The following is a 21,508-nucleotide window of genomic DNA, read 5'->3' as shown; positions in this document are numbered from 1 at the left end:
CGGTGTTGGGGAGGGGACCCGCCTTCGTGTGCGCGGAGACTCCGCCCCCTCCGTCCCGCCCCGGAGCCGGGGGTCCCCGCGCCCTCCGTCCCGCGTCGCAGCCGGGCTTCCCCGCCGCGAGCCACCGGCTCCGAGGACGGCCGCCCCGCCACCCCACCACCCCGCGCGTCCCGAGCGCGACAGCCCCGCAGCCCTGCAGCCCGGCTCCGGGGCAACCGGGGCAACCGGGGCAACCGGGGCAACGGGCAGAGGCGACCGAGGACGCGGCGCGCCCGCTCCCTCGGCGCTCGGGCGTCTCCGGTCCTCGGGCTCCGCCCCGCGGCCACCGGGCCGGCTGCAGCCGATCGCCGGGCTGGGCGGCGCGGCTCTGCGCCCCGGGCTCCCGCGACGCCGGCGGGCCGCACGCGCCCCGGTCCCGCGCCGGCCCCGGCCACCCGGTGGGGGTGCCAGCGCGCGCGCTGAAGGTGATGCCCGGGAGCACCTGCCCATTTCTGCCCGGTCGACCTTCACCTTGGTCCGCCCGGACTTGCTGGCCTTGAGGACTGTCTGGCGAGTTTTAGCCAGGTTTCCCGGGGCGTGTGAGGTGGGGGCGGCAGGAGCTCCGCGGCCCGGGGCTCCCTAACTAGGGAGGGGATCCGTTCTGTCTCAGAGACGGGTGGTGAGGGCGCCACGGAGATGAGGGACCCCGTCTTTTGAGAGGGATCTTAGGTTTCCACTGTCTTCTCTGTTCCCGCCGCAACTAAACTCTTAGGTCGTTTTAGGAACTATTTTTGATTCCGACCTCTGGCTGGCAGGATTCCTGTTCCTCTCAACCTTCCAAGCATGATTCCATCTCCTGCAGGAACCAGTGTGCCGCTGCATTGCCTGAGCTCGGGGCATCGTTCTCCCCCAACCCACCCCGACTTACAGATGAGGAGACAGGCTCAGGGAGGTGATAGTGGCCAGGTGTGGAAGCTGGGTCTCTTCTAGAGCCAGTGCTTTTCCCTCTGCCCTCGACTCTCTCTGTGTGAAGGAGTCGTGGAGGGCAGGGGTCAGGAGTGGTTCTGCCCTCTCTGGGCTGCAGGGCTGCACCCTGGAATTGCTGGCTGCTGGAAAGGTGGCCTTGGGCCTGGATTGTGGGGAGGAAGGGAGAGGAGGAGAGAGAGTTTGTGCGAGACCTCCCTTCCCCATCCTCCACCTTCCCGACCCCTTGTGACCCAGGGGCAGCGATGTCTCTCGTCAGTCATGAGTTCTGTACAGATTCAGGCCCTGGGCTTGCTCTCCCCATCCCAGTCATCACCCCCTCAAGGGGCAGACAGAAGTCTGTGGTCCCACCACCTCCCCCCACCCCCCTGCCTTACAGCTCTCTCTGAAAAACCAAGAATGAGGACCAGAGCTGGAGCCAAGTAACCCAGCCCAGCCTCTGGTCAGCCTCCGGCAGCTAGGGGAGGGGTAGGCCATGATGGACCATTTGAGGACCCAAAGGGTGAGGCTAGTGAGCGGGTCTGACTCTTGGGGGTGGGGATCAGAGTGAGGGGACCAGCATATCTCGACATAGAAGCACCTGACACCCCTTTTCCTAAATATCCAAACAGTCCTCAGGATAGCATGTTCAGGAACAGTGCTAAAGGTTGGAGATATCTGGGTCTCTGAGGAGTGAAAATGGTGTGTATTGGGGTACACACAGCCTGAATTTGGAGATATTTCCGTACGAGTCATTTATCATGACTGGGCAGCACTGTCAGCCATTATCACACCCTGTGGTCTGGGTCTGACTGACCTGCTTTGGAGCAGATACTCAAGTAGAGGTAAATGAAGGCAATAAGGCCCATGGGCTCTCCATTATGAAGTGGGCTCTTTTGCGTAATTGGGTGCCCTCTTGTGGATACTTGAGAAATTTCACTGTCTCTCTTCCACCCCCCCCCCTCCCCCCCCCCCCCCCCCCCCCCCCCGCCCCGATGGTTCCAGGACCATTTCCACCACCACCACCACCTCCACGGCACCCACAGGCCTCTCAAGGGGTCTCTTTATTAAGGGCAAAAAGTGTTCTGGGATCCCCAAATTGGATTTCAATGCATGAAATCCTAATATAGTCTAAACAAACATTTACATAGTACTTATTATGGACTTCACAAATATCAGCTCATTTCTTCCTCACAGCTAGCCTGTGAGGTAGGTACTATTATCATCCTTACTTTACAGATGAGGAAATTGTGGCCCAGAGCAGTTAAGTGGCTTACCTAAGGTCACATAGCCACTCTGGATTCTAGACTGTCACCATGCTGCCTCTCACTGGTGTGGGAAGCCACACAGAACAACAAAGAAGTACACTCTCCCCAGGCTTCTTCTCTGACTTCCCCAAAGCTCATCACATGCCCCCCAGGGACGAGTCTGTCCTACAACGTGAATAGAGAGTTGGGAGATTTACAAGAACCCCTCTTTTTTGACCTTTTTGTTTCTTTCTAACACTGCTGGGAGGTGGAAAGCGAGGGAGGAGGCAGGGCTGCTTAAATCTCAGAATCTCAGGGAGACAATGTGGCACCATCACTAACTGAACCAGAAGCCAGTGTAGACGCAGGCCACTCAGGTGGTATCCACACTGCCTTCCCGCTCTCTACCCTCTTGGCATGGCATGGGTCCCGGTGAATGATCATAGGACTTGCCTCTCTTCTGAAACCTGAAACATGGGGGTGTGTGGGGTCAGAATTCCATTTCTACCATCTACAGATAACGAAATGAAGCCTCTTCCTAAGACCTCCACTCACTCACCGCGTGCTCACTGACAACCCACTGTGGGTGTTGGGAGACGGGGATACAGAGGTGGGTGGGGAGCAGCTCTCTGCCCTTAAGGAATTCTGTCTAGCAAGGGAGGGACGGATGAGGAAACCATCACAGCAGTCAGTGTGCTGGTGTACAAGGTGGGGACTGCTACAGCAAAGGAGACTGGACTCTGCTTGGGGGGGCAGGAAGCCTGTGAAGGAGGTGCCCCTCGGGACTGATCTTGGAGGGTGCATTGGGCTTCATGGAAGGAAGAAGCATACTCCCGGTTGAGGCTCATGCATACATTCAGCAGCCTGCAACAACAGGGCAAGTGCATGCAGTGGGGAGCATTTATCTGGCTGGCCCAGAGGCTGCGTGGGAAGGCAACAGGACATCAGCTGGCAGTTGGGGTCAGCTGGCAAAGGTCTCGTTTGCCAGGCTGAGGAGCTCTGACTTGACGCCGTAAGTGCAGGCAAGGGGGGGGGTATCGCCCTCTCCAAAGAGCATAGTTGAGGAGGTGTCCCGCCATGCTCAGAGGGAGCAGGGGTCAGGCAGAGAGGCACTGGGGACAGTTCACTTTGTCTATTTAGGTTTTCATTAAACTGTTACAGAGTTCTCTATTAGAACTCTTTCACTTACAAGTGTTAGAAACCCACTCAAAGCAATTTAAGCAAAAAGGGAATTTGTTGGTTCGAATAACTGGAGAAGGTACTGGGAGAGAAGGAGTGAGGGAAGGAGCACAGGAGCTGACGGACCAGGTGGCACTCAAGGCCATCAGAACTCCATCCCTGCCCGTGTCGTTTCTCCACTCATCTCTGCCTGGCTGTGTTCTGCGGAGACTCCTCCCCACGTGGAGGGAGGATGGTCACCCATGACCCCGTGCCTGTATCACCTCAACTAGCAATCCCAGCATGAAGAGGATCCCCTTCCCTGCGTCTGACCCCAAGGAAGAGTCTGATTGGTCCTGCTCTGGTCAGTGATACCTGTTGCCAGGGGTGTGGGAGACTGTGATTAACCCAGCCCCGGCTACACATCCACTGCCGTAGAGGAGGCAGAAGTAGAGGCAGCAGTCCAGCTTATAGCTCCTCAAGACCACATGAAGGAGGGTGTTCCCCCAAAGAAAAAGGGGTGCAGTTAGCAAGAGGTATGTGGGAAATGAGCCAGATTGCAAAAAATGGAAGCTCCCACTTGTGTGTGCCAAGTGCTCTACTAGATATCGGGGATTCAGAAACAAGATTTTGTCTCTACCATCAGATAGCTCACATCCAGACAAGGGTTTGGACAATTAGAAAGTATCATGATGGTGATGGGATTTTGGGACATTCCAGATACCGTGGGAATCCAAGAAAGGGGCGCCCCACGGACACTGAGGCAGAAGGAACCCAGGAAACACTTTCCCCAAAACGTGTCCCTCAAATTAGTGATGTAAGATGAATGAGAATTAGCCAAGGGAAGGGGGCATCCGGGGCGGGTGCAGTTGGTTAAGCTTCCGACTCTTGGTTTCGACTCAGGTCATGATCTCAGGGTCGTGAGATCCAGCCCCTCGTTGGGCTCCAGGTTCAGCAGGGACTCTCCTTGTCTCTCTCCCTCTGCTCCCCCTGACCCTCTCTCAAATAAAAAAGAATTAGTCAAGGGAAGAAAGGAAGAAGGAAGTTCAAGTAGAAGGAGGAACATACAGAGGCATAGACCACACAGAAATGTCAGGTTTCTGTCATGGGCAAAAGGGCAAAATGTTCTGTGGTTCCTCGAAAGAGGACACAGAGGAACGTTCTGTGCAGTGAGAGGAAGTGGCAAGTTCAGATGGCATGTTTGGTGGTGGTAGGGAGGCTGAGGGTCAGTCAAGTCGGTAGATGACTGGATGTTTTGGATCCAGAGGTTGAAGGAAAAGATTAAGCTATGGAGATCATTAGGATTCATCCCAATGGTTGGTAGCAAGAGCCCCAGGAGGATGCTCTCACCCAGGGAGAGTGAGAGGAAAGCTGCAGACACAAAGCTGGCGAACACCCACATGGGCTGAGCGGGTGAACACAGAGGGCACAGAAGGAAGGCGTCTGAGAAAAGCACAAGTGTAGGTTAGTAGCAAATTGTGAGCAAATGATTTGTCCTCTGCAGATGCACTTCTCTCTCATTTGAAACCATCCATGGGAAAGAACAGATTACCTTCAAAGGAACAAAAATCAGATGATCGTCAGATATCTTATCAGCAACCCCGATGCAAGAAGGCGGTGGAGCAAAACCTGCAGGTGGCAAAGGGAATGGCAAGACTACTAGTTGTCCCCAGCATCTGTGCCCCCAGAGGTAGGCCAGCAGGAGGGTGGACAGTTGCTGCAGCATGCACGTAATTCTTCCTTAGTGATACAATCTTGGGTTTTTAGCTGGGCACATAGCCATCCAGAATCAAAGTTACATTTCCAGCCTCTCTCGAAGCTAAGTGTGTCCATGTAACTAAGTTCCGGCTGTCCCTTTCCTTCTTTGCACACCTTCCTCCATCCATCCTGCTGCCTGGAAAGCCAATATGAGGCCATCGTCTTGGCCTGTGAGGACAAGGACCACATCTTACATGTGTCAGAGTAGAAAACTGGGAGGAGCTTATTCCCCAGAAGTCTTTTACATGAGAAAAAAATAAACTTCAACTTGTTTGAGCCACTGCTATTTTGGGTCTCTTCTTTATAACTAAACTTAGTCCTCACTGATAGCAGGGGGGAATTATGCCCAGCAAAATATCGATCAAGAGGGAGAATAAAATAGAGTCATTTTATACAGGTAACAATCCAAAGAGAAGTTAGGAAATAGACATTTAAATATATTATTTAAAGCCCTAAAAGTAGATGATAAAAGAAGTAAATAAATATGTGAGCGGCAGGGATTAGGGAAAGAAGGAAGCAGTGGAAGAAAGCTAAATTCATCACCTTTCACTGCAGGGAGTCAGGAGATACTGTTTAAATTTGATGAATTAGGCACAGAGATATTAATATATCCTCTGGCATTATGGAAGTACTATCAGAAGGCTAAAGAGAGAAATGGTTGAAAATGATGGCTTCTAGGAAATGGGCCTTGGAATTGATAGAGGGAGATTTTAATTTTTCAATATTACTGTCTTCCACAGTTTAGATGTTTGTTCTTACTTGTATGTATGTAGGAGAACCTCTGAAAGACACATACCCAACTCTTTTTTTTTTTTAAGATTTTTTATTTATTTGACAGAGATAGAGAGAGGGAGAGCACAAGCAGGTGGAGTGGCAGGCAGAGGGAGAGGGAGAAGCAGGCTCCCCGCTGAGGAAGGAGCCTGACGTGGGGCTCGATCCCAGGACCCCAGGATCGTGACCTGAGCCGAAGGCAGCCGCTCAACCAACTGAGCCACCCAGGCGCCCACATACCCAACTCTTAATGGTGTAATCCTCCAGGGGGTAGGAGTGGACCAATGGAGGAGGGTCTGGGAAACAGACAAAGGTCTCACTTAATAACATTTTATTGTTTTATTTGATGTTATAAAAATGAGCACTTACTATTTTTATAAAAAAATTCAAACATATCTTTTTTAAAGAAAACGAGGAAGGGAAAAAAACAGAGGTCTGCAGTCTAGAAAATGCCACAGGCAGAAGGACAGGACTTGCGAGGACTCACTTCCCTGGCAGTGAAATTAGGTGTCTCTTAGCAAGTCTGATTGCCCCTGATTTTGGCTGCTGCCTGGATTTATCTCATCCGTTGTCCTCCATGGCCAGTTTAAAGAGAATTCTCCTCTTGGGAGGTGTCCTGCTCAAGTGCCCCACTTCCTACTGGCATAGTTAGAGTTGGAATTATCTCAGGGCTGAGCAATCAGAGGTCCCCACTTGCCAGGCTTGGGATTTCTCTAGTGATACAGCTCCCTTAAATCCTAGTTGGCTGTCTGCCATTTCAGTTCCTAGGGATGCCATGTGCAAGTAACCAATGCCAGAAATCTTGCCCAGTCATGAAACTTGATTCTGAGCTGGTCTCTTGTGGTTTGTCTCTTAGCAACAGGCTCTGACTATCCATCTAGGCCTTAAGATTCTTCCTTAGTATATGGACTTCTGGGGTTTACATTTTAGCATCCATTCTGGACTGAGACCTTGACTTTCCTTTGGGAACCATCTCTGCACACCCCCATTCTTTGTCAAGAGATTTAATCTGGGATTGGTTTCTACCACCAAATCAAGGGGGTAGGCCAATCAGTATGTTCCCATCTACCAAGCCGAAATGATTGTTCAGGGATGGACACATGATCTATAGCAGCCCAATCAGAATGAATCACAGGACTTTTGCTGAAAATGCTGGGACGTTGTCTTGCTCTTTCTTCATGATATTGAATAAGGAAGCTTGCAGCCCCAGGAGCTGCTGTCAGCCAAGAGGGCTGTCAAGACTGTGAGGCAAGTTACCCAACACTGAGGTAGCCTAAAAGAAAGATGAGGAAGATGGGGGAAAAATAAACAGATTACGATTACAATGGATTGTTTTCTCTGGCTCCTCCTAACTTTAGCATAGAAAATAAAATTCAGCTTTTGCAATTACTTGTAGCACAAGTAATTGTGCTCTCAGTGGTCTTAGATCATTGGTCACAAAGAGACTAGATCTTTCTTAACAAAGCTAATTTTCCAACCTCTATGATGGTCCAGTTTAAAAGAAAGATTTTTGTTATCTTGCAGCACCATACTGAAGACTGCCAGTAGTATATCACATTCAATATCTGATATTTTTCTATCAAATCCCCAGTGACTTCAATACCATTGGGCACATAGTCTGAACCCACAAGAGGAGATTAAACTAGGTGATCCAGGGGTGCCTGGTGGACTCAGTCGGTAGAGCGTGCAACACTTGATCTCAGGGTTGTCAATTCGAGCCCCATGTTGGGTGTAGAGGTTACTTGAAAATAAAAAATCTTTTAAAAAATAAGCTAGATGATCCATTTCCATGAGGATAATAATCTTCCCAGATTCGAAGGAAATGATTTTTTTATTGCTTTCCACACCACTTAGCCAGATCCACCTTTTAAACTCTGTTGCTTACAACACCCCACTTCTGGTATCAGTTGTATTTGGTTAAGATTCTTTTAGTTGCAAATAAAGCAACTAGAGTCAGAGTAATTTAAAGAAGAGGTGGTTTATTGGCTCATGGAATAGGAATGGCAGGAGTATACTGGAAGCAAGGATAAATACTGCTCTCTTTCCCTATCTCTCAATTGTCTTGGTTTCATACTGTATATCAGTCTCATTGTCTTCCAAATTAGAATGGCATTCTCTGTGCAATTAGGGAACATCGGCTACCTACTGGTGGCATCCACAATTGTATCTGATAACTGAATGACCAGAGAAGAAACAAACCTCTTCCCTGTCAACTACAGCCATAAAAATTCCGGAAAGGGTTTTGATTGGTTTGTGTGGCTCATGTGCCCACCTTTCACTCAGAAGCATGAGATGTTCTGATTGACTTGTACCAGATTACACATGCACTTTAGAAGTTACCCGAAGAAATGAGGTGGGGAGTTACCTGAAGAACTGTTACCAGAAGAAATGTGGGAGAAGGGGATGCTTAGTAGAGGAAAAAAAAAAAAAAAGCCACTGAAAGAACTAAAGATTGAGTACAGTGGCGAAATATAAGATAAATATATAGAAACTGATGACTCTAGGGCGCCTGGGTGGCTCAGTTGGTTAAGCGACTGCCTTCGGCTCAGGTCATGGTCCCAGAGTCCTGGGATCGAGTCCCACATCTGCCTCCCGGCTCAGCGGGGAGCCTGCTTCTCCCTCTGACCCTCTCCCCTCTCATGCTGTTTCTCTCTCTCTCTCTCTCTCAAATAAATAAATAAATAAAATCTTTAAAAAAAAAAAAGAAACTGATGACTGTATATACATTAACACTTACCAATTACAAGTACTAGTTAATATCCCATTTATAATTAAAAAAAACAAACCTGTAACTATGTAAGAATAAATTCAATAAGAATTGCACAGGGGCACCTGGGTGGCACAGTTGGTTCAGCATCTGTCTTAGGCTCAGGTCATGATCTCAAGGTCCTGGGATTGAGCCCCATGTCGCTCCCTGCTCAGCAGGGAGTCTGTTTCTCCCCCTCCCTTTGCCCCTCCCCTCCACTCATGCTCTCTCTCAAATAAATAAACAAAATCTTTAAAAAAAATTGTACAAGAAAACTATGAATCTTCAATGAAGGACATAAAAAACAGCATGAATAAAAGTAGAGACCTTAGTCTTAGATGGCATGATTCAATATTCTAAAGCAGTACATCCCTCCCTCCAATAATCTATAAATGTAACATAACCCCAATCAAAATCCCAATGGGATTTTTAAAAGGGAATGTGAAATGCTGAGTCTAAAGTTAATTTGGAAGATAAAGGCATGGGTATAACCAAGACAATGAAAGAAGGACGGAAAGAAAGAAAGAAAGAAAGGGAGTGAGAGAGAAAGAGAGAAAAGAAAAGAAATAAGTGAGAAGCTGCTACGAAATGTCAAAACATAATATAAAATACAGTAATTAAAAGTATGTTATTGGGGACAGTTCAGTTACCAGGTAGATGGAGTACAGCAAAAAACAAAACAAAACAAAACAAAACACCCCTGGATCTTATATATAAAACAAACATTAAAAGGCTCTGAAAGATGGAAAAAAGGCAGTGGCATAGGGAGATTGTGTGATCTGAAAAATGACACAATGGTGAGGTCTCTGGGTTTTCTTTTTGCTCCGTATATCCCTGACTGGATGCTGAAGAAGCCAGCAACCTGGAAACACCAACAGACACAAACAAATAAGCAAACCCCTGTGAAAGATTGCTCTCTTAAGCTAAAGGATATCAGGAAAAGGATAACTTAGCAGATAATTTGGGGCAATATCCACTTTATTAGAGCCAAACAGTACAGTAAAAACTGTGGCCTAATTCCCACACACGCCAGCAAAGATCGAGTGCAGAGTCTAGACTTCCAACCTTGCCAGGCTGTAAAGAAGTGACCGACTCTTCTGTTCTCCAACCCATTGGACTGGTGTCAAGGCAAGGCTCAATATGGAGTCAGAAATTTCATCTCCTATGAGGGCAATCCCCACCCCCAACATACACAGTGTCAGAGGAAATGATGTACAGAACCTGGACATTCACCTCCACCTGGAAGTAAGGAAGGGATGCCACCTCTTTCCTTGCGGAGCAGTGTCAGAAGAAGTCAGATAAAACAGAAAGTTTAAATAAGATCCAGCGTATCAGAACCTAAGAACCAAATGTAGAAATTTCAGTAGAAAATCACTTGTCATATCAAGAACCAGATAGTTGTCAAACTGAATGGAAGAAGAAAATCAATAGATGCCAACACAGATGACAGACATGTTAACATCATCTGACAAAGATTTTAAAGCAGCCATGATAAAAATACATCAACAAACACACTTGAAACAAATGAAAAAATAGAAAACTTCATTAAAGAAACAGAGATGTTTATTTTTATTTATTTATTTATTTATTTTGAGAAAGAGAGAGAGAGAGAGGGAGGGAGGGGCAGAGGGAGAGAGGAAATCTTAAGCAGGCTCCACCCTCAGTGCTGAGCCCAATGTGGGGCTCAGTCTCACAACCCTGAGTTCATGACCTGAGCTGAAATGAAAAGTCAGACACTCAACCAACCGAGCCACCTAGGCGCCCCGAGAAATAGAAAGTTTTAGCAAGAAATAGAAGACATTAAGAAGAATGAGATGGAAATTTTAGAACTGAGAAGTATAATAACAGAAAATTTAAAAACTCAATGAGAAGCAGGCCCCCTGCTGAGCGGGGAGCCCGATGAGGGGCTCATAGGATCATGACCTGGGTCAAAGGCAGATGCTCAACCGACTGAGCCACCCAGGTGCCCCAGAACAGGTTCTTTGAAAAGATAAACAAAATTAACAAAACTCTAGCAAGAGAAAAAGAAAATTCAAATTACCGATATCAGGAACAAAACAGAGCATATCACTAGAGACACTGCAGACCTTAAAAGCAGAATACAGAATACTATGAATAAGTCTACACACATAAATTTGATAACATAGGTGAACTGGACTGATTCCTAAAAAAAAAAAAATCTACAACTAGCCCAATATAAAATAGGAAATTTAAATTGACCTACAACTATTACATTCATTTATAATATTAAAATTTCTAAAAAAGAAATCTCCAAGCCTAGATCGTTTCACTGGAGAGTTCTATCAAAAATTCAAAGAAGAATTAATATCAATTTCATACAATCTCTTCCAGAAAATAGAAGAGGAGGAAACACTTCTCAATTCATTTTAAGCAAATATATCAGTAATTACATTAAATTTAAATGGCCTAAATAGAGCAATTAAAAGACAGAGATTACAAAAGGGACTGAAAAAATATGATCCATCTATATGCTCTCTCCAAGAGATTCATGTTACATATAAGGACATAAAGAGGTCGACGTGAAAGGATGGAAAAGATTTTCTATGCAGATGGTAACCAAAAGAGAACTGGTGTGGCTATATTATTGTCAAAGTAGATTTTTTGTTTTGTTTTGTTTTGTTTTACAAGAGAACAAATTTACACCTTTATTTACTTTTCATTAAATTTAAATCCTTGAGGGGTACAGCATCACACGGATTCTGTGGCCAATGGCTTTAGCAGGAAGGTTGCTTTGGAATTTGGCACGAACCATGCCACTGTTTCCATGAGTACGAGTTACTTTTCCGCAGATTACTCTGATTTTGTTTGGTTTGCCACCAGGAGTCACTGGGTTATTCTTTGCTTTGTACACATAAGCACATCCTTGCCTAGATAGAATTCCGTTCCATCTCAAGTATACACACCTTCAATGTTAAGAAGAGCCGTGTGCTCCCTCTGCTTCCAGAGACCCCGCAAAAGCCAGCAAAGCTGCAGACTCCAAGATGGCAGAAAAAGAAAGGCCCAGACAAAGTAGATTTTAAATTGTTTTTAAAAATTTATAAGAGACAAAGAACGTTATATACTGATAAAAGTTTCAATAATGATAATAAACATATACACACCGGATAACAGAGTCCCCCAAATATATGAAGGAAAAATTGACAGCAAACTAATTAGTGGGTAACTCTCAGGGGGTTAAGGAGGTGGTGGGGTCTGGAGAGAAGTGAGCATGTCTATAAAAGGGCATCATGAGGGATCCTTGTGGTCATGGAAATGTTCTGTCTTTTGACTGTATTAAGGTTGATATTCAAGCTGTAATATTGTATTATAGTTTTGCCAGTGTTGTCATTGGAAGAACTGGGTAAAGGGTATATGAGATCTCTATAATTTCTTACAATGGCATATGAATCTACAATTATTTCAAAGTAAAATATTTAATTTAAAAAATGTATTATTGGCATAGTAACAGGCAAATAGATGAATAAAAGGAAGAAAATATCTAGAAAGATACTCATGTATACCTTGGAATTTAACATATGATCATGATGACATTGCAAGTGGGGAACTAATGGACTAGTTAGGTAAATGTGAATAGGGACTTAATATGGGAGCATATTAGGAATTATTGTTGGTTTTGTTAGATTTGATAATGACATTGTGGCTGTGTAAGGAAATGTCATTCTTTTTAAAGATTTTATTTTTAAGTAATCTCTAACCAAATGTGGGGTTCAAACTTACAACCCTGAGACCAAGGGTTGCATGCTCTACCGACTGAGCCAGATAGGTGCCCCAAAAATATCCTTATTTTTAAGAGATGCAGACCACAGTTTTTGGTGAAATATCAAGAAGTTCATAAATAACTTTAAACTACACCTGGTGGTGGTCTTCACCAGCAAGCTAGAAGCTTTGCTTTCTCTCATCTTTAACCCCATGATCAGGAATTGGTCATAAGCTAAGCTTTACAAGCTTTTGCTACTCATGTGGAACCTGCACTTTAATACTTTACTGAGACCTAGGAATGACAGGATCAACCTTCTCACGGATCAGAAAATAATTTCCACAGGGGCAAAATGAGGATGTGGTCTCCATCTCCCCACCCTAACGCACTCCCACACCTTTTTACCTTGTTTCCTAATCATCTAATCATCTGATATTACTTTGAGGATTACATCCTCCCACTATAGGAACTGAATGTGCAGCATTTTCTTCATCCCCTTACTCACAATGATGTGATTTGCTTATTATGACTGGGAATGGAGGTCTTCATCAAAGTTCCCTTAGTAGTCCCAGACTCCCACTCCAAACTAAAGGAAAATTAACACACGGGTGTGGCTCAGAGGACAAAGAGAGGAAGTTTAGGAGGACCTTAAGAGGAACTGGAACCAGGAAGTTCTTCCTCACTCTCACTCTTGTTCTTGCTGTCACTCCCTCCCTCTCTTATATTTTATTACTTTATCTCTTTGCACACCTTCTTCTGCTCCTGTCCCCAAACACCGCATTCTCTGCATCTTCATATATTTGGCTGCCTTGTTGCACCACAGTTTATATAACCCAAACTCTAGTGATATCCCAAACTAATGATTCTTTTTTTTAAAGCTTTGTATTGTTATTTTTTTAAGACTTGTATTTATTTATTAGAGAGAGAGGGAGAGAGAGCATAATCGGGGGAGCAACATTACAAAAGCCAAAAGGAAATTCCGGGGAACTATTCATTACCAAAGAAATTAAAAAATATATAAGAAATCTTTAGGAGAGATACAAAAATACAGGCCAGGATGAAGGGGAGACAGATGAGATAACATGGGATTTAAAAGAAAAGTAAAATTCAATCGCAGAATTTAAGCTCTCAAAGAAGGCTCTAAAGAGCACAACTGAAGGAAAACCAAGTCAGTGTAGTCAAAAACATTCTGATTTGGTGTGTAGATATGTTTCAGCCACATATCTCTGCCACAATTCCTCTTTCATCACATAAGGATACTTGTCATAGGGGGGACCTGGCTGGCTCAGTTGGAAGAGCATGAGACTCTTGATCTCAGCATAGTGAGTTCGAGCCCCACATTGGGTGAAGGGATTGCTTAAATAAACAAAACTTTTTAGAAAAAGGATACTTGTCATATAAGTATATGAGCATAGGCAGCTGTGTTTTCTTAGATATTTCCTGAAATAATTCCTGTGTCCCACTTTCCTACTTGGAGAAAGCATTGGGAATTTAAGTATAGGTAACTCATACAAGCTGGGTTTGGCTGAGTCTGAGAAAAGATTAAACTCGTGCTTAATCTAGTTTCACATCTTAACCCCAGCAGCTACTTTTAAACCCAGCTATTTATAACTCTTGTTATCATTAGCTCTTATAAAACAACATTTAAGACATAGCTATAACATTAATGAGCTAAGACACTCACAAGGCATTCATGTAAACCATAAGTACAGGCATTTAAACTTCTGGATCACCGTCTCCTTAAAAATTAGTCTTCAATCACATCCAAGTTAATATTCCATTACTAAGATACATTTGGAATTCATTCCTAGAACACAGAATATGTTTTAAAAGATGAAAATAAAGGAACAGAAAGAGAACAAAGGGTAGAGAACAAGCCAAAGAATTACACATGTCCCTGAAAATAAATACTAACTGGATAAGAGATAATCAGAGACAAAATTAAATAAAAGTTTCCTAAAATGCAGAGGAAGGAAGGCCAACTTATGAAGGCTGAAAGATGTACAAGTTTTCATTCAAAATCAATGAAGAGTATTTAGTTTAAATTTTATATATTGGTTACAAACACAGTAATATAGGGATTTTCTTAATGTATGGAACCACAGAAACAAAGAGAGGAAAAAAGAAACAGACAACAAATTTCAACAAATTTTTGGAATATAGGAAGCAGATGGAGGAGTAGTATTTGATTAAGCAAGATGGAACAACAACCTAAAATGTAGCTACACCCTGAAATGCCTACAAACAGGACGAGCAATAGGTGAGCTGATTTACCACCAAATAACTCATAAGAGGCTCAGGACTTGGGAGTATCAGGCACAGTGGAAGGTGGAGTTGAGGCATGGTGCTGAAAATTGGTGGGTTGGCTAAAAGTCTGAAATTATGGGTATTGAGGTGCCCATGACTGCTTCCTACCCTGAGCAGGCACATATGTCCTAAAAGAACAGTATTAATCTCTGAAGAAAATGAGAACAGACATGGAACTTGGGTATGCCAAAGACAGTGGCTGAGAAAGGTGAGTCAAAGCTGAAAGCAGAAAGTTTGTAAAAGAAAAAATTAGACCCCCAATTTCTCTTTTCATATCCCGTTCTTAGAATTCTGTCAGCCAGGGAGAAATTTGAAAGGAGAACTGAGGAGAATTGAATAATATCTTAGGAGAAAAGACTTCTCTACAGTCTTCTCAGGTTTCATTGTGAGGGCCCCAACCTAATAAACCAGCTTCCGTGGTGTGACAATAAATGCTTAACAACCAGCAATCTGGGAGAAAGTGTGCCCTCACTTGTAGCATTTGCTGATGTGCATGGAAATGTTCATGGACAATTTCATTCTACCGAAATGATGTCGCAGAATGCAGAATTGGGAGATAGGTATACATTTAGCCTTTGCAAGCTGGTGTAAGCCAGCTCCAGCACACCATTGACAGTTCCCCCATCTGATCATCCTGAAGCTCACTGGTTGATTAATCCCTCCCCTCTATACACACACAAGGGCTCTTGTACAAGATCTAGTACCTTCTTCTTTTTAAAATCATTATTATTATGTTTTGTTCTGAAACATAAACAGTCAAAGATCACCAAATATTTGAGCAAAACCTCCAGTATGACAGAGTCTAGGGGCACCTGGGTGGCTCAGACGGTTAAGTGTCTGCCTTCAGCTCAGGTCATGGTCCCAGGGTCCTGGGATCGAGCCCCACATTGGGTTCCCTGCTCCACGGGAAGCCTGCTTCTTCCTCTCCCTCTGCCTGCTGCTTCCCCTGCTTGTACACTCTCTCTCTCTCAAAAATAAATAAAATCTTAAAAAAAAAGAGTCTAAACAAGCAGAAAAATAGAACTTGAAAAACAGAGATATTGCAAGAAGCAAAAGAAAAACTCCCTCTTCCAGTGAATATACTTAGAGATATGAGAAGATCTTTCATCCATAAAACAAATATAAAAACATTTGGAGAACAAGAAAGAATTCTTAGAATTGAAAACAAGATAAAAGAAATTTAAAAGTCAATGACAGAATTGGAAGATAAAGAGTAGAAACTCTCTAAAAAATAATAATAGAGAAAAAATTAAAGTTAGGAAATAAAATTAGAGAATCAGCGAAAGATATCTACCATGTGATTAAAAAAAGGTAAGGAAAGGGGTGCACCTGACTAGCTCAGTTGGTAGAGCATGCAATTCTTTATCTCAGTGTCATGAGTTCAAGACCCATGTTGGGCATAGAGCTTACTTTTTAAAAAAAAAATAAAAGGGTTGAGGAAAAAAAGAATGGATAAAAGGGGAACTTTCTCTGAGTGAAGAACAGAGTTTCTGAATTGATAGGTTTCATTCAGTGCCCCAGAATAATAGATGCGGGGAAAGTACTTTAGACCAAGTCATAAAATCTAGAATGTTCAAAACACTGGAGTTAAGGAGATGATCCAAAAATATAACACAAAGAATCATTAATCAAAATGACATCAGACTTTTTAAGAGCAATACTGAAAACTAAAAAATGGAGAAATGGACAAAGGAGAAATGCCTTGAAAATTCCAAGAAAAAAACCAAAGCTTTTATACACAGTCAAGCTATCATTCAGATGTGCAAGTGAACTATAGACATTTTCAGACATGTTAAAAGCTCAGAAGTTTTACCTCTTGTGTACCAGAAATCTCCTTCAGAAAAATAAAAGAACAAACAAACAATAAGACATGTGATCCAAGATACAGGAGATCCAACACAAGAGAGATGTGAAGGGAATCCCCAGATTGATGGTGAAGGAAAAATCCTAAGGTAATGGCTAGGCAGTACATGCCACTGTTATTATCCAGCAGGAAAATTATTTCCCTCTCCCCCTTGTATATGTGCTGGCCTTGACCAATAGAATGTAGTGGGAGTGATGCAGTTTCAGTTCCAGACCTACCCTTTGGAAGCTTCTGTCTCACTCTTTTGGAGCCCTGAGCCAAGAAATATGAATACATTGCTAGAGGGCAAAGTCCAGCCATAATTTGGTATTCTCCATCTGTTGAATTAGAGGCAACATCTGTAGAGGAAATTTTCCCCAAGTTAGTCTTACAAGACTTCCATGGGTTAAAAATCAGACGTAAGGGGGGGAATCGGAGGGGGAGATGAACCATGAGAGACTATGGACTCTGAGAAGCAAATTGAGGGTTCTAGGGGGGGATGGGTTAACCTGGTGATGGGTATTAAAGACGGCACGTTCTGCATGGAGCCACTGGGTGTTATACGCGAACAATGAATCATGGAACACTACATCAAAAACTAATGATGTAATGTATGGTGATTAACATAACATAATAAAATTAAATAAAAAAAATCAGACGTAACTTGGGGTGCCTGGGTGGCTCAGTCGTTAAGTGTCTGCCTTTGGCTCAGGTCATGATCTCAGCGTCCTGGGATCGAGCCCCACATCAGGCTCCCTGCTCGGCAGGAAGCCTGCGTCTCCCTCTCCCACTCCCCCTGCTTGCGTTCCTTCTCTTGTTGTGTCTCTCTCTGTCAAATAAATAAATAAAATCTTTAAAAAAAATCAGACGTAACTTTACAAAGACCACCAAGTGTGCAAGAAGGCAAATCCACTATGAGTGATAATCAGAAGAATCAACATATTTAGAGAACACTCCTGCCACACCCTCCACAAACAGCCTCCAGTATTATTTGGAATTGTCAAATACAAATATAGAATGGTTGTGTGTAGAATGTTTACAGAAATAAAGAATGCAGTTACAAGGGAAAACATATAATGGGAAATCATCGGGATTATATAATTTGGAAAAAAAATAGAACTCATAGAAATGCAAAGCATGGGGCACCTGGCTGGCTCAGTCAGAAGAGCATGCAACTCTTCGTCTCAGGGTTGTGAGTTTGAGCCCCACGTTGGGTGTAGAGATTACTTAAAAATAATAAAATTTTAAAGAGGGTGCCTGGGTGGCTCAGTCGGTTAAGCATCTGCCTTTGGCTCAGGTCATGATTCTAGAGTCCCAGGATCGAGTCCCACACCGGGCTCTCTGCTCAGCGGGGAGCCTGCTTCTCCCTCTGCCCTTCACCCCACTTGTGCTCTCTCTAGTTCTCTCTCTAGCTCTCTCTCTCTCAAATAAATAAAATCTTAAAAAGTTTTTAAAAAAGAAATAAATGCAAAGCACAACATTAAAAAAACTTAATGGAGATGTACAAAACATTATGAAAAATACCTTGTAAACTGTGAAAAGAAATTTCAATGAGTGGGCTAATCAGCATATTAGATATTGTTGAAAGTAGAATTAAACTAAAAGATATATCTCAAGAATTTATACAGAATGCAGCAAAGAGAGACAAGGAGAAAAAACATAAGAGAGTTGTGAGACATGAATAATAATAGAATGAGAATGTCTGACATCCATCTGATTGGAGTCCCAAAGGGTAAAATTGGAGAGAATGGAAAGAAGTAATGTTTAAAGAAATAAGGATTGGGAAATGTCAGAATTAATGAAAACCATGAATATACAGATTCAGGAAGTAAAACGTATCCCAAATATGATCAAGAAAAGTAAATTCATACCTTGTCACATCTTAGTGAATCTGTTGCACATCAAATATATCTAGAAGATCTGGAAAACAGAAAGAAAAAGACAGATAACCTACAAAAGAATGGTAATTAGAGTAGCAGCAGATTTCACAACAACAGAAGCCAGAAAATGGTGGAATAGCCTCTAAAAAATAAGAAAAAATTACTATCCACTTAAAATTGTTTACTCAGCAAAATACTATCCAATAACGAGGGGAAAAATAATAATTTTTGTAAGAAACAAGCTTATGAGGAACTTACAAAGATATCATCTCTATAAAAAGTTATAAAGGGGGTGCCTGGGTGGCTCAGTTGGTTAAGCGACTGCCTTCGGCTCAGGTCATGATCCTGGAGTCCCGGGATCGAGTCCCGCGTCGAGCTCCCTGCTCAGCAGGGAGTCTGCCTCTCCCTCTGACCTTCTTCCCTCTCGTGCTCTCTCTCTACCATTCTCTCTCTCTCTCTCTCAATAAATAAATGAAAAATCTTTAAAAAATATTTTTAAAAAGTTATAAAGGATTTAGTTTAAGAAGTAGAAAAGTGATCCCAGGAAAAAAAAAGATAGAAATGCAAAAACATAGTGAACAAAGAGAATGGTGATATAAAGTTAAACCCAAGCAACTACTATCTCAACAAAGTAATACAGGAGTATAATCTGTGGGGACTAAAAAAGAACTGAAGGAGTGCCTGGCTGGCTCAGTTAGTAGAACATTCAGCTGTTGATCTCAGGGTTGTGAGTTTGAGCCCCACGCTGGGCATAGAGTTTACTTTAAACATGTATCGAGAGAGAACTGAAATGTTCAAAATCAGTAAATTAAGAGAGAAAACAATAGTAAATCAGGAGAGGGAAAATAAGAGCTAATCCAAAATTGTTTTATTGACCAGAAGGCAGGGCAAAATATCATTCGACATTAAGATTTTGTTAGGTTAAATGTACATATTAAGATGTATGAAGTCACCACTAAGATAATAGAAATAGATTACAGAAATGCCAAACCAACATAAGGGGAAAAGTGGAATAAATGGGGGTGGGGTGGGAATTAGCCACCAAAAGGCAAGAAACTAGCACTTAAGTTCTGGCCAGGGCAATAAAGTAAGAAGAAGAAATTAGAAGCATACTGATTAGAAAGGAAGAAATAAAACTGTCATTATTTGAAATAATCTGATCGGCCATAAAGAAAATGATGAATTTATACAAATCACTAAAAGATAATAATAGTTTTAGCAAGGTGGCTGCATCTTATGATCAGCATACAAAAATCAGTTGTAATAAACAATCAGAGGGGTGCCTGTCTGGCCCAGTCAATAGAGTATATGACTCTTGATCTCAGGGTGGTGCATTTGAGCCCCCGTTGGGTGTAGAGATTACTTTTAAAAAATTTAGAAAACACGCATTTTTAGAAGATACCCTTTATAGAGAAAAACACCTTAATACTTAAGAATAAATATAATAGGGCGCCTGGGTGGCTCAGTTGGTTAAGCAGCTGCCTTCGGCTCCAGTCATGATCCCAGAGTCCCAGGATCAGGTCCCACGCTTCTCCCTCTGGCCCTCCCCCCTCTCATGTACTCTCTCTCTCTCATTCTCGCTCTCTCAAATAAATAAATAAATCTTTAAAAAAAAGAATTAATATAATAAAAGATATAAAAGATCTGACCCTACAAATTGTAAAACTTTACTGAAGGACCTTAAGAATGACCTAAATAAATGAAGAAATACCCATGTTCATGCTTAGAAAGATAATATAAAGATATATCTTAGTATTTTGTATTTTACCTTTTCAGTAAATGGTACATTTAATAGTGAACGAATAATAGTAATGAACCTTTCTGAGTCAAATAACAAAGCATCAAAACGTATGCCCCCACACTTCTGGAAAAAGTAAAGTGTGTGGGCACCTGGGTGGCTCAGTTGGTTAAGCGGCTGCCTTTGGCTCAGGTCATGGTCCTGGAGTCCTGGGATCAAGTCCCACATCGGGCTCCCTGCTCAGCAGGGAGTCTGCTTCTCCCTCTGACCCTCTTCCCTCTCGTGCTCTCTATCTCTCATTCTCTCTCTCTCAAATAAATAAATAAAATCTTAAAAAAAAAAGTAAAGTGTGTAAAGACAACTCCCTTCACTTATATCTAATGAAGCGAACAAAAACCATTTAAAAACAGTGGGGGATGGGGCACCTGGCTGGCTCAGTCAGACGAGCATGGAACTCTTGATCTCAGGGTCATGAGTTCGAGCTCCACGTTGGGTTTGGGTGTAGAGATTACTAAAAGTAAATAAACAAACTTTAAAAATTAAAAATAAAAACAATGGGGGAGAAGAGTACTGTAATTACCAACAACAGTTCCCAAGGTCCAATTTAATACCAATACTTAATAACTCCAGAGAGTGACCGCCAATGGGGTGGGACCGGGGAGGAATAATCTGCACTCTCAGAGCTCAGTATAACGGAACTCCTAATGTCATTTACAAAATTATGAGCATCTAAATCCAAGAAGGATGGAACCAACTATGCCTTCCTATCTTTTCCTTCTTCTGACCATACAGTGATGAAAATGGCCTCTGGAGAGAGACCAAGAAAGGAGGCGATGTGAACTGTGGCAGAAATGAAGTTTTCCAAGCTCCAACAGAAGTGAGAGAACACCACCCCTGCCTCATTAGAATGGGGTATGCCCTGAACTGGGGTGAGGCAAACGGCGGCGTAATTCCACCCTTGTAAGGAGCTCCTTTCTTAACCTTAGAGTGCTCTTTCAGGAAATAGCTCTTAATCATTGAAAACAAAAAAACCCAACTTATCTCGAGGTCTGCCATCTCTTTGTTCACTTGAGAGTTTTTCGGTTTCTGACGCTTTGCTTGATGAGGTTTTCATTTTTATATTATTAAATCCTGTGAACTAAAATTCAATAGTTTTCATGAAGAAAAAGCATTTTCAGGAGCGCCTGGCTGGCTCAGTCAGTGGAGCGTGCAACTCTTGATTTCAGGGTGGGGAGTTTGAGCCCCACACTGGGTGTAGAGATGACTCAGAAATAAAATCTTTTTTTTTTAATAAAAAGCACTTTCCGTATGATTCCAATGTTATAAAAATACATTTCTGTCTATTTAACCCATTTAACATTAAATGATAATTATGGATGGGTGGCAAGATTTGGGGAAAT

The sequence above is a fragment of the Eumetopias jubatus genome, unplaced genomic scaffold (assembly GCF_037043125.1).
Source record: "Eumetopias jubatus isolate StellerSeaLion01/CBP00866 unplaced genomic scaffold, mEumJub1_p1.0 scaffold_10, whole genome shotgun sequence".
In the NCBI taxonomy this organism is placed as follows: Eukaryota; Metazoa; Chordata; class Mammalia; order Carnivora; family Otariidae; genus Eumetopias; species Eumetopias jubatus.
This window is presented reverse-complemented; position numbering follows the sequence as displayed.